Raw genomic sequence first — 13,957 nt, 5'->3', positions numbered from 1 at the left:
AAGTCAGAGACAATGGTGTTGAATGTATATTTTAAATAAATTGCTTTCCTTTCCAGAGAGGGGTTGTTTTTTTCCCTAAGTTTGAACTCCCTTGCCAAGAAACCAAATGCTTTAAAGCGCTTTAGAAACGGCGAGTCTGCTGAAACACTTTTTGCATTCAACATGTGCAGCCAAATGTGGCCAGAAGTTATGACGGCAGAGCTCCTCCGAGCACAGAATCAGCAGGAACCTCGGTGATTAGGGGAGACGGAGGAAGCCGGAGGAAAGCCAGCTTTCCTAACGCAGAAGGAGCTACCCGACGTGGCCATGGGACTTTGCCAGTGACGTACAGCAAGGGAGTTCCCAGGAGCCCCTCATTAATGACTTGCCACCCAATCAACAGGATGGCCGCGGTGATTTCCCCAGCCGGGATACACTTCCCTGCTCTCTCCGATTACTGCTAAACCACCCATGTCAGCGATGCCTTATCCCTGCAGCTCGGGAAAGGTTTCTCAACAGCGCTTTTGTTGTTAACTTCAGAATAAATATTATTTTCGAAACTGTTTCTCCAGGGACTCACCCCACCAGATCCCCTTAGTAGTCCCCCACATCCGATCACGCTCACACACACTGCAAACTACGCAAGCTGAACACTGAGCTATTCTATTGACGGCTGCCGTATATTTTTCAAGAGCAAACTCCAAACATTTTTGAGCTTGCTCACCCCCCAGTCTGCTCTCTCCTCCACCCCAGCTGCAAGAACGTGCTTTTGCTCAGTTGGGAAAACCAAACGAGCAGAGCCTGCAGTCCTGTCTCTCCTTTTTCTGCCACTCGTGCACCTGGGGCAGCCACTCATCAGGGCAAGGGGGGGAAAGAAATCTTGTGAGGGTCCCTTGTTAAGATGCTAAAAGAGCAGTAGAGAAGCTGCAGCAGGACCTTACAAATGTTTCTGAAATAGATGATGTCCAACACGCAGAAATTAGAAGTGTCCATTGTGGATTACAATGAAAATGGTCGATCACAGTGAGTAAGTCCCCTTCCTTTATGCTGCAAGAGCTTCCCCAGGAGAGCAGAGGGCTCCTCAAAGGCATTTCTCAGGGGCTACACTGCACTTCTATGTGTGCTGAATGTATTCCAGAGAACACAAAGCCCAGACCTGCTGCAAGCAGTTTGGTGGTAACACACTCATTAATTAACGAACTAGTAACTTCTGGAAGTTTACACAAGTCCTCTGCAGATTTTGTTTTTCCTTTCCTTAACAAGGACTGCAGTGAATCCTTCACCAGTCCGAGAAGCCCAATGGCAAGCCTTGGAGGCAGAAGGCATTTCTTCTCAGCAGCAGGTCAGGGCAGCACCTATCAACCCCCACCACGTCCTACGCCAGTATCTCTGCATCCTCCACTGAAGGATACTTCTCTACAGATGAAAGAAATCATATTTCCAGGACCCCCCGCTAAGAAGAGCAAGGCAGGAAGGAGATGGGGCAACTCCTTGAACGGGCTTTGGAGCTTCTTGACACCTGTGAGCCAAGTGAGAACCACAACGTCCCACCCCACACGAATCCCACCCATACTTATTGAGGAAACACCCTCTGACAGCATTATGATCATCTTCCTACATGAATCAGAAAAGTTCCTGAAGCACTGAGATTGCGAGAAAAACACGACAGTCCCCAACAAGCACAAACAGCTTCCTAGGGGATCACTGAAGCCCAATAAAATAAGAGAAATAGGAGTTACAACAAAGGGGCTGTCAGGACATCCAGACACTAAAGGTTAAAACTGGCTCTGCACGCTGACACTAATAATCTTTCAACACCAGGGAAACTAAAAGCCTGTAAGCTACAGGTTATCCTCTAGCAGCAGAGCAGGGTTTGGATTGTATTGCTCACACCATAAATCACCATGTCAGCTGCCCCAGCCATTTCCACTCGCCAAAGTGTAACTGGGTAAAAGTGCTAGGCGCTTTCACGATGGTCGGCCAATTAGCTAAAGAACGAGGAGGGGAGAAAAAATAAAATAATGCATGGTGCCTTTTTCCGGAACAACAATCCACACATTTGCATAGAGCAGCTCAGTGTGTGTCTGCATTTCTGATCACACCTCTGGGTGCATCAAAAGCGTTATTAATTTCCATTGAGGAGGATTAAGAAGCTTAAATCGTTAACACTCATTTACTCAGACTTAATGCATTTTTAAAGCTGCCGCACTTTATGCTGATGTGCAGGTGCTAATCAGCAGTGAGAAACACTTAAAAGGGATAAAACACCCGAAGGGTCAGCCCCTGGTACAGGCCCTCCTTCTCTGCACCCAGCAGGTTCAACCTCCTCACTGGCCTGCAGAAGCCCAGCAAGTATTCTGGACTCTGGCTTGGGAAAGTCAGCTTGCTGGGAGCTCACGCAGGGATTTTACTCTCACAGCTTCTGGCTCGCATCACGTGTCGCCCAAGAACAACCCCTCTGCTCCCCACTTGCTTTCCTGTACGAGTGATAAGGAGGAAATCCGTCCCAGACAGACAGACAGACAGCTCGCCCCTGCCACATGGTGCAAGCCAGCGAAAGTCCCCAGCTCCCAGGACCTTAATTAGAGGTGGCCGCCAATTAAGAGTGGAGCTGCAGTTTAAGCCTGTGCCAGTGCAGGCACCCGGGCTGTCTGGCGGCGGATCAAGAGAAACAACCCCTCCGTGTTTACAGTATACAGTAGCCCGACATCCAGTAACTCCTGGTTACTCATGGCAGTGACCTCATCAGCGAGACATTCCCGTGCCTTACAAGTGCTCCTAATTACGCCTCATCGGCTGCTCTTCCCTCTCAGCACTGACCACGGCTGATACGAGAAAAATAAAGATATATATATTAAAGCACCCACAGACACACACCCCCCTCCCCAGCAGCGAGCGCCTGGAATGAAGCGATGGGGTTCGTTACCTGCACATGCCCCCCGCACTGCAGCCGCGGCTCTCCCATGACTCTGCCCGCTGCGAGGCTGGGACCCTGGGACTCCAGGGGGATCTTCTGCCGGGCTGCAATAGAAAAGGTTAGTTTAAAGCTCCTTATTTGGGCAGTGATGTAAAGGGAAGTTGTTCAGGCAGCGCCTCCCCCTTTTTCCATTCACTACACATTGTTTCCTGTTGTCAAGCAGCTGCTGTGGCTTTCGGCACGGACAAGGGAATCCTTCAGCCCCGGCTGGCTCCGGCTGTTGCAGAAGGCGCTGCCGAGGCAGCCCCGCTGCCCGATCCCGGCTGCCCACACACGCACACGCGGGGCGGGGGGAGCGAAACTCATCCGGGCTGGAGCACGGGAGCGGGTCGGAGCTGCTTTCCCCCCCCCTCCCGCCCCGCACACGCCAGCGCTTTCCATCACAAAAGCGGCTTCTTGCCTGCGGGAGCCGGTGCCGTCGGCGGGAGGGGGGAGCCCGGCTGCCCCGGGGGCTGGGGCGGGGGGGAGAGCCCCCGGCCCGGCGGAGGGAGCGCGCTGCCGGCCCGGCGCTGCCAGCGCGGCTCGCCCGCCCCGCCGCCTCCCTCCCTTCTCCATCCCTCCCTCGCCGCCTTCCTCCCCTACATCCTCCTCCTCGTCCCCTCCCCATCTGTCCCGGCTCCCCCCCCCCCCCCCCCCCCCCCCCGCTGATCCAGGCTCTCTCCCGGCGGCAACCGGCGCAATTGCATCGCGGGGGGAGCCCGCTCCGCTCCGCCCCGCAGGACCGAGAGCAGCCCGATCGCGGCGGTGGCAGCTCTGCCCCGGGGCTGCACTTGGGGAGCCGGGGGGGACACGGACGGGACACACGCACAGCCCCGGCCTCCCCGGGCCGGGGGGGGGCAGGAGATGCTCTCCCGGAGGGGACCCGTGAGCATCCCCCCGCGGCCGCGGGAGGGACCGGCGGGGCTGCCCACGCAGGACCGTGCCGGGGACAGCCGGGGGCAGCCGCTCCCGCCGGGGTTTCCAGCGGAGGGAAACTCCGAGCTCAGCAGCCGCGTCCAGCCGACGCGGAGCTGCTCCGCAGCGCTCAGCACCCCCACGGCCACGGCGGGACCCAGCACGCCTTCACGCTGCCTGATTTACCCCCAAAACCCACCCGCTCCTTTCTTTTTAATTTTTGTTGTTGTCTTTTTTGGTCTTTTTTTTTGGGGGGGGGGGGGGTTGGTCTCTTTTTTGGTCTCTTTTTTGGTCTTTTTTTTTTGTCCTTTCTTTTTTTGTCCTTTTTTTCTTTTTTTGTCCTTTTTTTTCTTTTTTAAGTTATCACTGCCGTAACAAACTGAAAGCCTGAGCCCTTGTGCTCAAAGGGGGAGACAAAGTGCTCCTTCATCCGGCTGCAGGCAAGGCAAAATGATCGGGCAGGCGAGATCCGCAGAGCCTGTCCCTCGTCCACGTGGTGATGGCAAAAGGGCTCCAGCAGTGCTCATCCTGGCTCCCAAGCGGGATCCCGGCTCCAGGCAGCCTGAGATGAGTTCAGAGGACAGAGCGAGATAACCCCAGGTTTTCAGCCAGGCAGCTGGGAAGAAGCAGGCTGGGTGGTTTTTAGAAGAAAGCAGAAGAGTAGCCTTGCATCCCAGGCTGTGTTTACATTTAAAATATACGTGCATATTCCACAAAATGTTTTGTGCTTCTTCTGTAGTCATTGGAAGTGCTACTGTAGATAGGGGTTTACTGGCAAAAATGAGAACTCTTGCCAAGATCACTTAATTTGCTCTGCTCATCAGTATATGCTTGATAACTGATTGCTACCATATGGTGTACCTGGTAAAACATTCCGTGGTGAAAGCAGCTATACCCCATAGCTGGCACAGCCATCCTAGCAAAACTGCATCTCAGCCCTCCTTTTCTAATGCAGGCTACACACACAAAAAATCACTAGTAAAGAAAAAACCAAACACTAGCCATTACCACTATTACCAAGCCTATGTTCCTATCTGACTCCAGACTTTATAAAGTCAGGGGTAAGCCAAAAAAAAAGTCACCTAACAATGAAGTAACGATGATGTGAGGTCTCTATGATGGAAAGAATTACGCTGGCAGCCAAACAAGAAACTTAGCAGGATGTGCTTTTTGGGGTGAACATCAACAGAGTTGTCGTTTCACTCAGGAAACAGCATGTTGCTTTTCAGGAGAATTAATGATTGGAAACCTGCTACCAAAACACCAGTCTGGCCTGTCTCCAACCAGCCACAGAGCAAACTCCGTGTAAACTTCATCCCCAAAATGCTTTTGGTGCTAAAACTGAGAAAATACCATGTTACACATGCACTTTCTATGAGCATATTATTTCCTCAACAGCCCAGTTTCACACCCAATTTCAGCTTCTCTCATTCCGGACAGAAATGAGAATTAGAGTGTGATGTAAAAATGCTTCATAGTTTTATTTGTTTAATTTTGGTCCCATGCTGCCACGGTCTCTTGCAGCCTGAGTCACTTCGGTGTAAGCAGGTGCAGTTGCTTAAGGTCTTCAAGGAATTGTACGGATGCAGTCAGACACTGGATACGCTAACAGGCCCACAAGGACTCTCAACCAGTGCATGTGGAGTGGCCTCTACCCTCCCAAACCTCACTTGATAAACACTGAAATTGGGTGTGCTTCCCCCTAGAGCGAACTTTAACATGGGGCTGGCTGCAATTACAAAGTTTCTCCGTCCCAGTCACTGGGGTTACAGCACCAGCTGCATATCCAGTTTGCTCCTGGCCACAGAGAGCACGTCGCAGCCAGAGCTCTGCATGGACCAACTCCAGTTTGTTGGGCCAAAAGCAGGTTTGTCACTTAAAGGCCAGCTAACGCAACCCGGACTGAGCAGGGGGACTGTGGTGATGGAAAGGACTGGATACGGCAAGGCGTCCACTTTCTTCATCAAATTGGACTTGAGTATTTAGACACACACATAATAAATGAAATATAGCTCACAGGAGCAAAAATGCAAGGACCCCTAATCAGAAGGAAAAGCAACCTCCAAAGTCTCTCATTTACTCCATGCCACGGTGGGGAAAAATCAGTTACATATCGGTTGATGCATAAGCACCTCAGATTCCAACAGCAGCCTCATGACGGTTATGATTTTACTAGGTCAGACAGACATCATCTCCTCCTGATCCATCTATGGTCTTCCTTCCTTTCTTTGCACATGAGGATGAACTGAGAACTGGCTGTGAGACGCACTTAATAAAATATCACCTGGGTGAGGGCACCCAGTGTGCCTGTGAGAGGCTTCAGCACCTCTGCTATGATAAACTCTCTCTCCTTGGAAGACACAGCCCCAGGAATTCATGAAAATAGTAGCAAGGTGCAAATGTTGCTTTTGAAGTGCACCACACAGTACCAAACATGGGCACATTTAAGATTTTTATCCAAAACAATGCTATAGATTTTTCTTGATTTATGTTTAACCAGCATCCTTTACTCTGCCCATCACACCAAACACCAAAACATGCTCTTCCCAGTTACGGACGTTGATCTCTGTACTCCAACATCCAAAAAGGTCAAGGTATTTTTCCCCTAAATGGTACGAACATGGCCATTCAAGGCGATCAGCACAAAGGTCTTTGCCCGGTGGTGGTGGCTTTTCTTAGGTGGAAGAGTGCGGTTTTGCTTAAATGGGAAAATGAAGGGTCAGGTTCCCCTGAGACCCCTCTTCCCACTGCAGGGTCAGGAATGCATGGGGTTAAGTTCAGGCCACGGTGGGTAGTTTTGTGGAAATCCTTTGTTAGAAACCAGTATTTAGTCAGGAAAGGGACTGTCCTCGGGTCAAGGATGGTTAAAACAACCACATCTCACTCCCCATTTAAAGGTCAGACTTCTCCTCCCCATGGTGTTTAGACCGAGTATGCTACCTCCCCATCCTTCAACCACTCCTGTTCACCTCAGCGTGGCCCAGGGTATGCACAAATTACCCGCTGCCTGAAAAGGCCCCTTTGAAACTGTTTCCACCTCTTTTTATTTTCTTTTTTTTGTTTGAGCACTATTAGTTTTTCCACCATCCCTGCTGCTGTGCAGGAGTTCCCAGCGCCCGGTGCTCTGCACACTTCCAGCTGGTCCCTAACTCATCCCTCTCTTCCCTGCTGCTAAAATGCATTAACAGAAGGTGAAAGCACGGTCAGGACTTTCAGCTTCTCCATACACACGATTGCTAGAGCTCCCGTTTGAGTGACCGAGCAGGAAAGGAGGTTCCACCTAAAGAACCCCTTTGCTGCAGCGTGGGAATCAGGGATTTTCATATCAGTTCTCCTACCGATTTGCTATACTGCTATCAACTATCTGGGGAAACTATCTAGGGAGTTACAAATACTGTTGTGGGTTTTTTAAAGCCCCTATATGTCCAAGTATGAGCAATTGTGCTCCTGATTGAAGAGGGGGCCAGGAATACAGTTCCCATGTCATTCTTCCTCTCGGGAAAGCTGGAGCAGCAGAAACCTGTGAATCAAACGTAATTCAGACTTATTTAACAACCTTTTACAACCTGAACTGTAAATCCCTAAAAGTGAAACGAGCTCTTCAGAAGTTTTAGGCTCAGTCAGCACCATCGACAAGCCCTGAGCTCCCCCTGCTTTTGGAAATCCCACCAGCCACCTTTCCTGAGGTGTGTTTATTTTGAACAGTCCGACCCCAGAAGCCCACGTCCCTTTTCAGTCATCACATCAGCCTCAGGAGCTCAATGCCCACTGAAGGGCGGTGCCTGTTCGCCTGCCTGGGAGCCCTGCTCTCCCCAGCTCACCTGGGCCCTGAACCTCAGGCACTGCAGGAGCCCTGCATCTCACTTTCCACATCTGCAAAATGGGAATAACAGCATTCCTTAACTCAAAAGGTCCCTGCGCTCATTAAATGTTTCAAAAGCATGCGGGAGAATCTTCAATTATCCAAACAATCACTGCAAAGTTTCATTATTATTCCAACACTTACATTAAAGACACATGTCCTGGTAAGTAGCAGGCATGAGGAATCTTTATGCTAATATTAGACAGAGCATCTGCTCAATGTTATATCTGAAACTTTGTCTCGAAGAAATAATTTAAATTATTTTTCTTCAGAATTGACATTTGTCAAACAATATGTTGCGAATAGAAATCGCAGCCAACTATGAGTAATCCAAGCGAGCACACGTACTCCACCATGGCGAAAAGCACTCGGGGAGAGAAGTTGCTGCATTTTGGCATGGCAGGAATTAATGAGTAAAATAGCCGGGATGACGTGCTTCCTGCCTCCAAGCCATCCCTGCCAGCTTCTCCCGGTGGCACAGGCCCTCGCCTTGAGGCTGTGTGTTCTCCATCTGCCTGTGCCCCTTCCTTCTACCTTCACTCCCAGCAGCCGGGGGTTACCCAGCCTGCCAGCTCCCTGCCCGCCTCCCAGGTTCTGCTCAGCATCTCCCAGGGAGAAGGTCGGTTGGAAACCTGGGACCTCTCCCTTCAGCCATACGTGTACCTGTACAGACCAAACGGCCTTAAGCAATGCTTATTGCACCGCTGGAATAAACTACATAACATGTCTTCAAGCACCAACTTACCCTATTTTTATTTTTTTGCACAAGCACCTGAGCAGCTTCCCACTCACCTAACCCAGTTTTATAAAGTACCCAGGGACAGGAGATAGCATTTTCAGAGCTGTCAGCCTCGACCCTCTCAGTTGCCAGCCCTGTTTGCACTGAAGGAAGAGACTCTGCTACCTTCCAGCACGTTTTTTCCCTTCCCTTCTGTTTTTCTGTACAACCTTCCTATTAATTTTAGGCCAGTCGTTTCCAGCGTGCCTGGGGAGCCCTGGGGATCTGGAGGCAGCTTCTAAGGGTTTTGTGAGTTGTAACTAAGAAAAGCAAACCCAGCACCTGGAAGCTTAAATTTGCTATGCAAATAACTGCACCCCACTGTAAAAATGTAAGATTTACAAATCAAAAAAAAAGGTTGGAAACCACTGACATAGACCAATATACGGTTAACACCCCAATAACCACATCAACACACGTGAAACAAGGTATTACAGAGTAGGTCCACATCTAGCAGAATGGGTGTCTATACATAACAAGCGTTAATTTAAAAATTAAATAAGCATTTTTACCATATATTTTGAATTATACTGTATACACAGGAGTCACATTCCCCCCAGAATAGTGCAAAAATAAAGCTTCAATTTTACTTTTAAGAACTGAAGTTAAATTGTCACAAATTGCCATTGTAGTGTCTACTGGATAAGGTCTTTTGAACTCTACCTAGTAGAACTCCTAAGTTCCATTAGAAATTGCTCATCTCAAATACCCTAAATGCCTGTTTGTAAAATCAGCCACTGAGCTCTGAGCCATCTCCCTTTTGGCAGTACTATATACATATATATACACACGTGTGTATATATATACATATATATATATAGTCCACAAGTATTTGTCTGCCTTTTAGACAAAAGATGCCATAGAAATAGTCATCAAAATTCAGTCATGCTGCCTAAAACCTGTTTCTCCTTAATTTTGATCCTGACACTTTTCAAGTAATCACAATCATTTCTGTCTGTGAAATTACCAATTGTCCCATGCAAATATCCTGCTTAGATTCATTTTCCCTTAAACATAGCATGGCAAAGGATGAATTCCCAAGCAGGGAGAACACTATGCCCATAAGCCCTGAGGCTTCCAGGAGGCAGGGAGTAAAAGCCATATGCAGCAACCAGCAGTGAGATGGGGCTTCCAAGCACCAAACGAAAGGAAACCAAGCAAAAGAAATTAATAACTAACAAAAGTATAAATAAAATACTCAAAGGGTGGGGGAGGTAATAGAGAAAAAAAAAAAAAACCACACTCCTTGGAGAAACCTTGTGCGTAAAAGGAAACACAGGGCTTGACCTTCCACCAGTGTCGATCCCTTCACTCCCAGTTTACTCCAGTGCAAGCGAGAACTGAGTAACACCCAAAACTTTTTTGCTCCATCCACCCTCATTGCGTGCCTCACTGCCCGGTCACACCAAACCATCAACCACCAGCAGCAGAGAGTGGTCCAGCCAAAGCAGCCCGATCCAGGATGTCCGTGCCCTTTGGGAAAGACAGCATGGTACCCCCCCGAGCTGCTCGAGTAAGCAACGCGAAGCCGGTGCCAGGCTGTTCGAGCTCACGGAGAGCATGTGTTTTGCTGGGCGAGCCATGTTATTTGAATGCCATGCCCAGGGAACGCAACGTGCTTTGGGTTTTCGGACGAGCTGCAGGTTTTAAGTCACACGTCCTAATCCACTGGTGCTCAGACATGGGTACTGCACTTGCAGCTTGCGCATCTTGGTGTGTCTCGGCAAATTGCCAGCGTGCTGCCTTTGACGTGCAGTGGTGTCATTACAGCCAGGATTAACCCAAATGCTGCCACCACTTGTCTTTTAGAGGAAAACCCCATGCAAAGAAATAGCTGGCTGCTTCTGCCACCCCTCCAGGGCAGCATCCCGCTGTAGCAGGCACTGGCACCTGTCCTGCAGCAGAGGCAGAGGAGAAGGCAGCAGCCATGGGCAGCGTGCCCTGTCTTGGACCTTTGGCACTTGTTCACACCCCGCTCCCGTAACAGCCAGCGCTCAGGTTACCCTGCTCAGCCGATTTACCTCTCTGGCACGCGAGCAGAGGGGAAAGCCGGGGCACTGCCCTGTGAGCCTGAGGGACTCTCAGTTTGGTTGCAGGATTTTTTCATTTGCTCCAGCTGAACTGACAGGTTGGTTTACTATTTTTAAAAATTTCCCCTGCGCACCCTGACCTTTGGATGGGTGCTCTTGCAATATCATTAGTATGTACACAGATAAACAGGAAAGTTTTCCCAACAATTTGCCCCTTCATTTCAATGGAGTAGTTCTGAGGTTGAATTTGGCCCCAGATTCTCAGTGGTGTTTAAATAGGACAGTTCATGCTGCACACGGCTGTGGACTCACCCAGGAAGAAGTAAAATAATGAACGACACAAGAAACATTGAATAATACATCCTCATTAGAGAAAAACTAGATAAATCCTGAAGTGCAGTCTTAAATGGGGCTACATCATGAGGTGGATGACTACAAGGCCTGGATGAGGATGGACAATGACAGCTCTTACTTTCTTCTAGAGACAAAACACTCATGCATTCCCTAAAGCTGCCTCCTCTGCTAGGACCTAAGGATAAACTAACAACTTTTAATATAGTTCTTCCAAATCCAGTATATTGAGCAGCAATTAGAAACTCTTAAAACTTTCAAGGCAGTAACAACAGCAGTGTGTTTGGACTGAAACTTCACAAATACCCATATACTGTGAAGCCAGGTAATAACGCATCAGTGAATTTTCTTGGAAGAATTATTTCCCATGACGAAAGCTCCACCAGAAGCTTCTGCTGCTTTTTGCATTAATTGCATTACCTCATTTCTGCTTCTTGCTAAAGAAACTTGCAACATTTTGTCAGCTCATATTCTCTCTTTCAAGTCAGAATTAGCAATAGAAAACCAAAATAGTTTTATTAGTGGACTGTGTCCTTTTTAACAAACTTCAGTAATAAAACATCATAAGTTTTGCATCTGTGGCTAAACGCAACAGGACCGGGGGGGGTGCATTTGGCCACTAACAGACAGCATCTTTTGATGGAAGCTCAAGGGAGAGCAGGCAGCAGCCTAACACCACCGAAAAAGGGGGGAAAAAGCATCATTCAGGCAACAACCATAACTTTATAGTTAAGAGTCAGTTGAGTTTTTTTGCATTAAAGCGGGGATTTCAGTTCTTTGATGTATAAGAAAATGCACGCAGCACAGCTTCTCCAAATTTACAGCATTTGTTCTTTAAGTGTAGAAATATGCATCCACTGAATAATAATGTTAGAGCTGGTGCAAAACTAGTTTCTGCAGCAAGCTTGTCTTTGTCCTAAGTGACCTCACAGCACAGTAACGTTGGCTCTGAAATACTTTGTGCAAAGTTAAAATTCAGTAAAATCTTAAATGTAGACTACACTAGGAAAAATACAGTTAAGCAAAAGTATGAACGCCTGTTCCACCTAATCAATGTGCTCACCTACGTTACATCAGCTACTTAACACAACATCTCTGAAGCAGGGCTCTCATGAGACAAGAGTTAACAAATCTCTCATTTACTGCGGCCATGCATTTACCAGTGGCTGAAGTGAACGGGCAGGGGCAGCAGAGTATGGCAGCAGTTCTCATTGCTCACTTGCCACTGCTTGTGAAAAACTTTGTGGCTACTTGGGAGTTTGAACACTGGGGACATAAGGCTCCCAGCAGCCTTGCCTCTTTGTCTGGCATCTTTGTGTGCTGCTTCATAGCACAAAGGAAGCCTTTAAAATACACAGAAAAAGGGGGCTGGGGGTTTTAACCCTACACACCTTTTCCCAATGTGCTATTCTTGGCAGCACAGGCCTCTAAGCTATTGCTAATAAAAATATATTAATGTCTGTCTTCTCCAGCATACTTCCTGGCTGGAATTTATCTCGCCCAACTTCAGATTTCTGCAAAGTAAATACCTCCACACCTCCTTTTATGGAGGAAGTCCTAGAGTTGATTCACTTCATTGCAAGATACACATCTAAAGTAGTAGGTGAATCATGCCCTGGAACATTTTTTTTCTCTCTACTGACTGCAAAGGGAGAGCGGATGACTTCTCAACTGGAGAGAGATGAGAGGAGTCCCAACCCTGCTGCTCACACTGCCCCAAAACTCCAGTAGCGTGGTCTTAAAAGGATGTGTGTATGTGAGTGCATGAGTGTGCATTATTTTACACTTCATCAAACCACTAGAAATGTCACCTGACTACCCTCACTGTGGTTATTATGTGTAATTCATGCCTTCAGTTGTGTATAATTCACTAATGAATGCCATACAAAAAAATACATGTTTTAGACAAGGAAATTCATCAAAAAGACCCTTCCAAATAAGATGTAGTAACTTAGAACTTAGAACCTTAGGAAATCAAGACTTCAGGTCACATACAAAAATAAATTGAAATAAACACATGTGAAGTGAAGGTATCAAAAAACCTCTAACACTCTGAGCTAATACGTTGCAGGAAATCATAAAATCACCACTGCAGTGTTTGTGGTTCCAGAAGCTGAGCTGCCATTCTTGGTCAAACCAAGGTCTATCCACTCCTGTATCCATTCTGTATCCCTTCTCCAGAGGTAGCCAGAAGGTACGTGGCTGTACCATCAAACTGCACTCAAAAAGGTATAGCAAGGGACGAGAAGGACAGGTCTCCACTGGGTGATCGAACTTCATCAGTATCATGATGAAAACCCAGAACTGCAAACAGTTTGCACAAACAGGAGAAAATAGCTGCAAAGTGCTTGGGCCACTTGGAAGTCTACGTACAGCCAGTAATTAGTTGCTATGTCCCCAAATGGCCAAGTAACCTATTGCAACAACCAAGACCGTGTCTGTGTATGTGGCTACAACCTAATTAGGGCTGGAGTATTTCCAGGTGAAGTTCAACCTCCGGTAACCCCCTTCAAGTAGTGTACGGGCTACTCTGGCAGTCAGGGATGGATCTGACCTATCTGTGGACAGCTGCTCCTCCCAGCACAGCACCAGGGACTGGGCAGGACATTTCTAATTTAGACAAGAGTTGGCTAACATTCTTCCAAACTTAGTTTTGACAACTTGAAAGTAAACAGTCCACAGGCAAGATCCCAGCTCTCTTAATGCAACTGTTTATCGGGGTTTTTTTAGGCTAGCTATCCTGTAAACAACATGGCCACACATCTCATTAGGGACTAAGGGAGTGTTCATAACCACCAGGACAGCCCCTGATAAACTTACTTTGCATGAGAAGGTATTTTTCTCTGATTTTTATTTTGTCTGCTGTTCTATATTCTCTCTCCTGCATTCAGGGTCACACAAGCAACTGAAAGAGTATGAACTGGCCGTAGAGATGATTTGTGGTTTTATTCCTGAAAGAGAAGATATGGCAATGGTCTAGGAAATGAAAACGCAGATTTCTAGGAATCCAGAGAATGGCACTGAAACTCCAGAAAACTGAAATGCAGCCTTCAGCATGTGGATTGCCTGGACCCCTAACCAAGCAG

At 47.9% G+C, this 13,957-nt stretch overlaps 1 protein-coding gene across 7 annotated transcripts in view; it reads right to left on the bottom strand.

Annotated features, from left to right (window-relative positions):
* The window catches only part of HIVEP3 (HIVEP zinc finger 3), a 276,534-nt gene that overhangs the window by 117,529 nt on the left and 145,048 nt on the right, over positions 1-13,957 (bottom strand). For 5 of the 7 annotated variants that reach the window (XM_052811190.1, XM_052811191.1, XM_052811197.1 and 2 more), the window contains one exon: positions 2,906-3,000. The exons of the other annotated variants lie outside the window; for them this stretch is intronic. The gene's annotated coding sequence lies outside the window, so the exon portion shown is untranslated. The remainder of the gene's footprint in view (positions 1-2,905; positions 3,001-13,957) is intronic. 7 annotated transcript variants of the gene reach the window in all.

This window comes from Harpia harpyja, chromosome 16 (assembly GCF_026419915.1).
Source record: "Harpia harpyja isolate bHarHar1 chromosome 16, bHarHar1 primary haplotype, whole genome shotgun sequence".
Taxonomy (NCBI): Eukaryota; Metazoa; Chordata; class Aves; order Accipitriformes; family Accipitridae; genus Harpia; species Harpia harpyja.
Note: the sequence above shows the minus strand (reverse complement) of the source record. Positions and strands in the feature narration are given on the sequence as shown.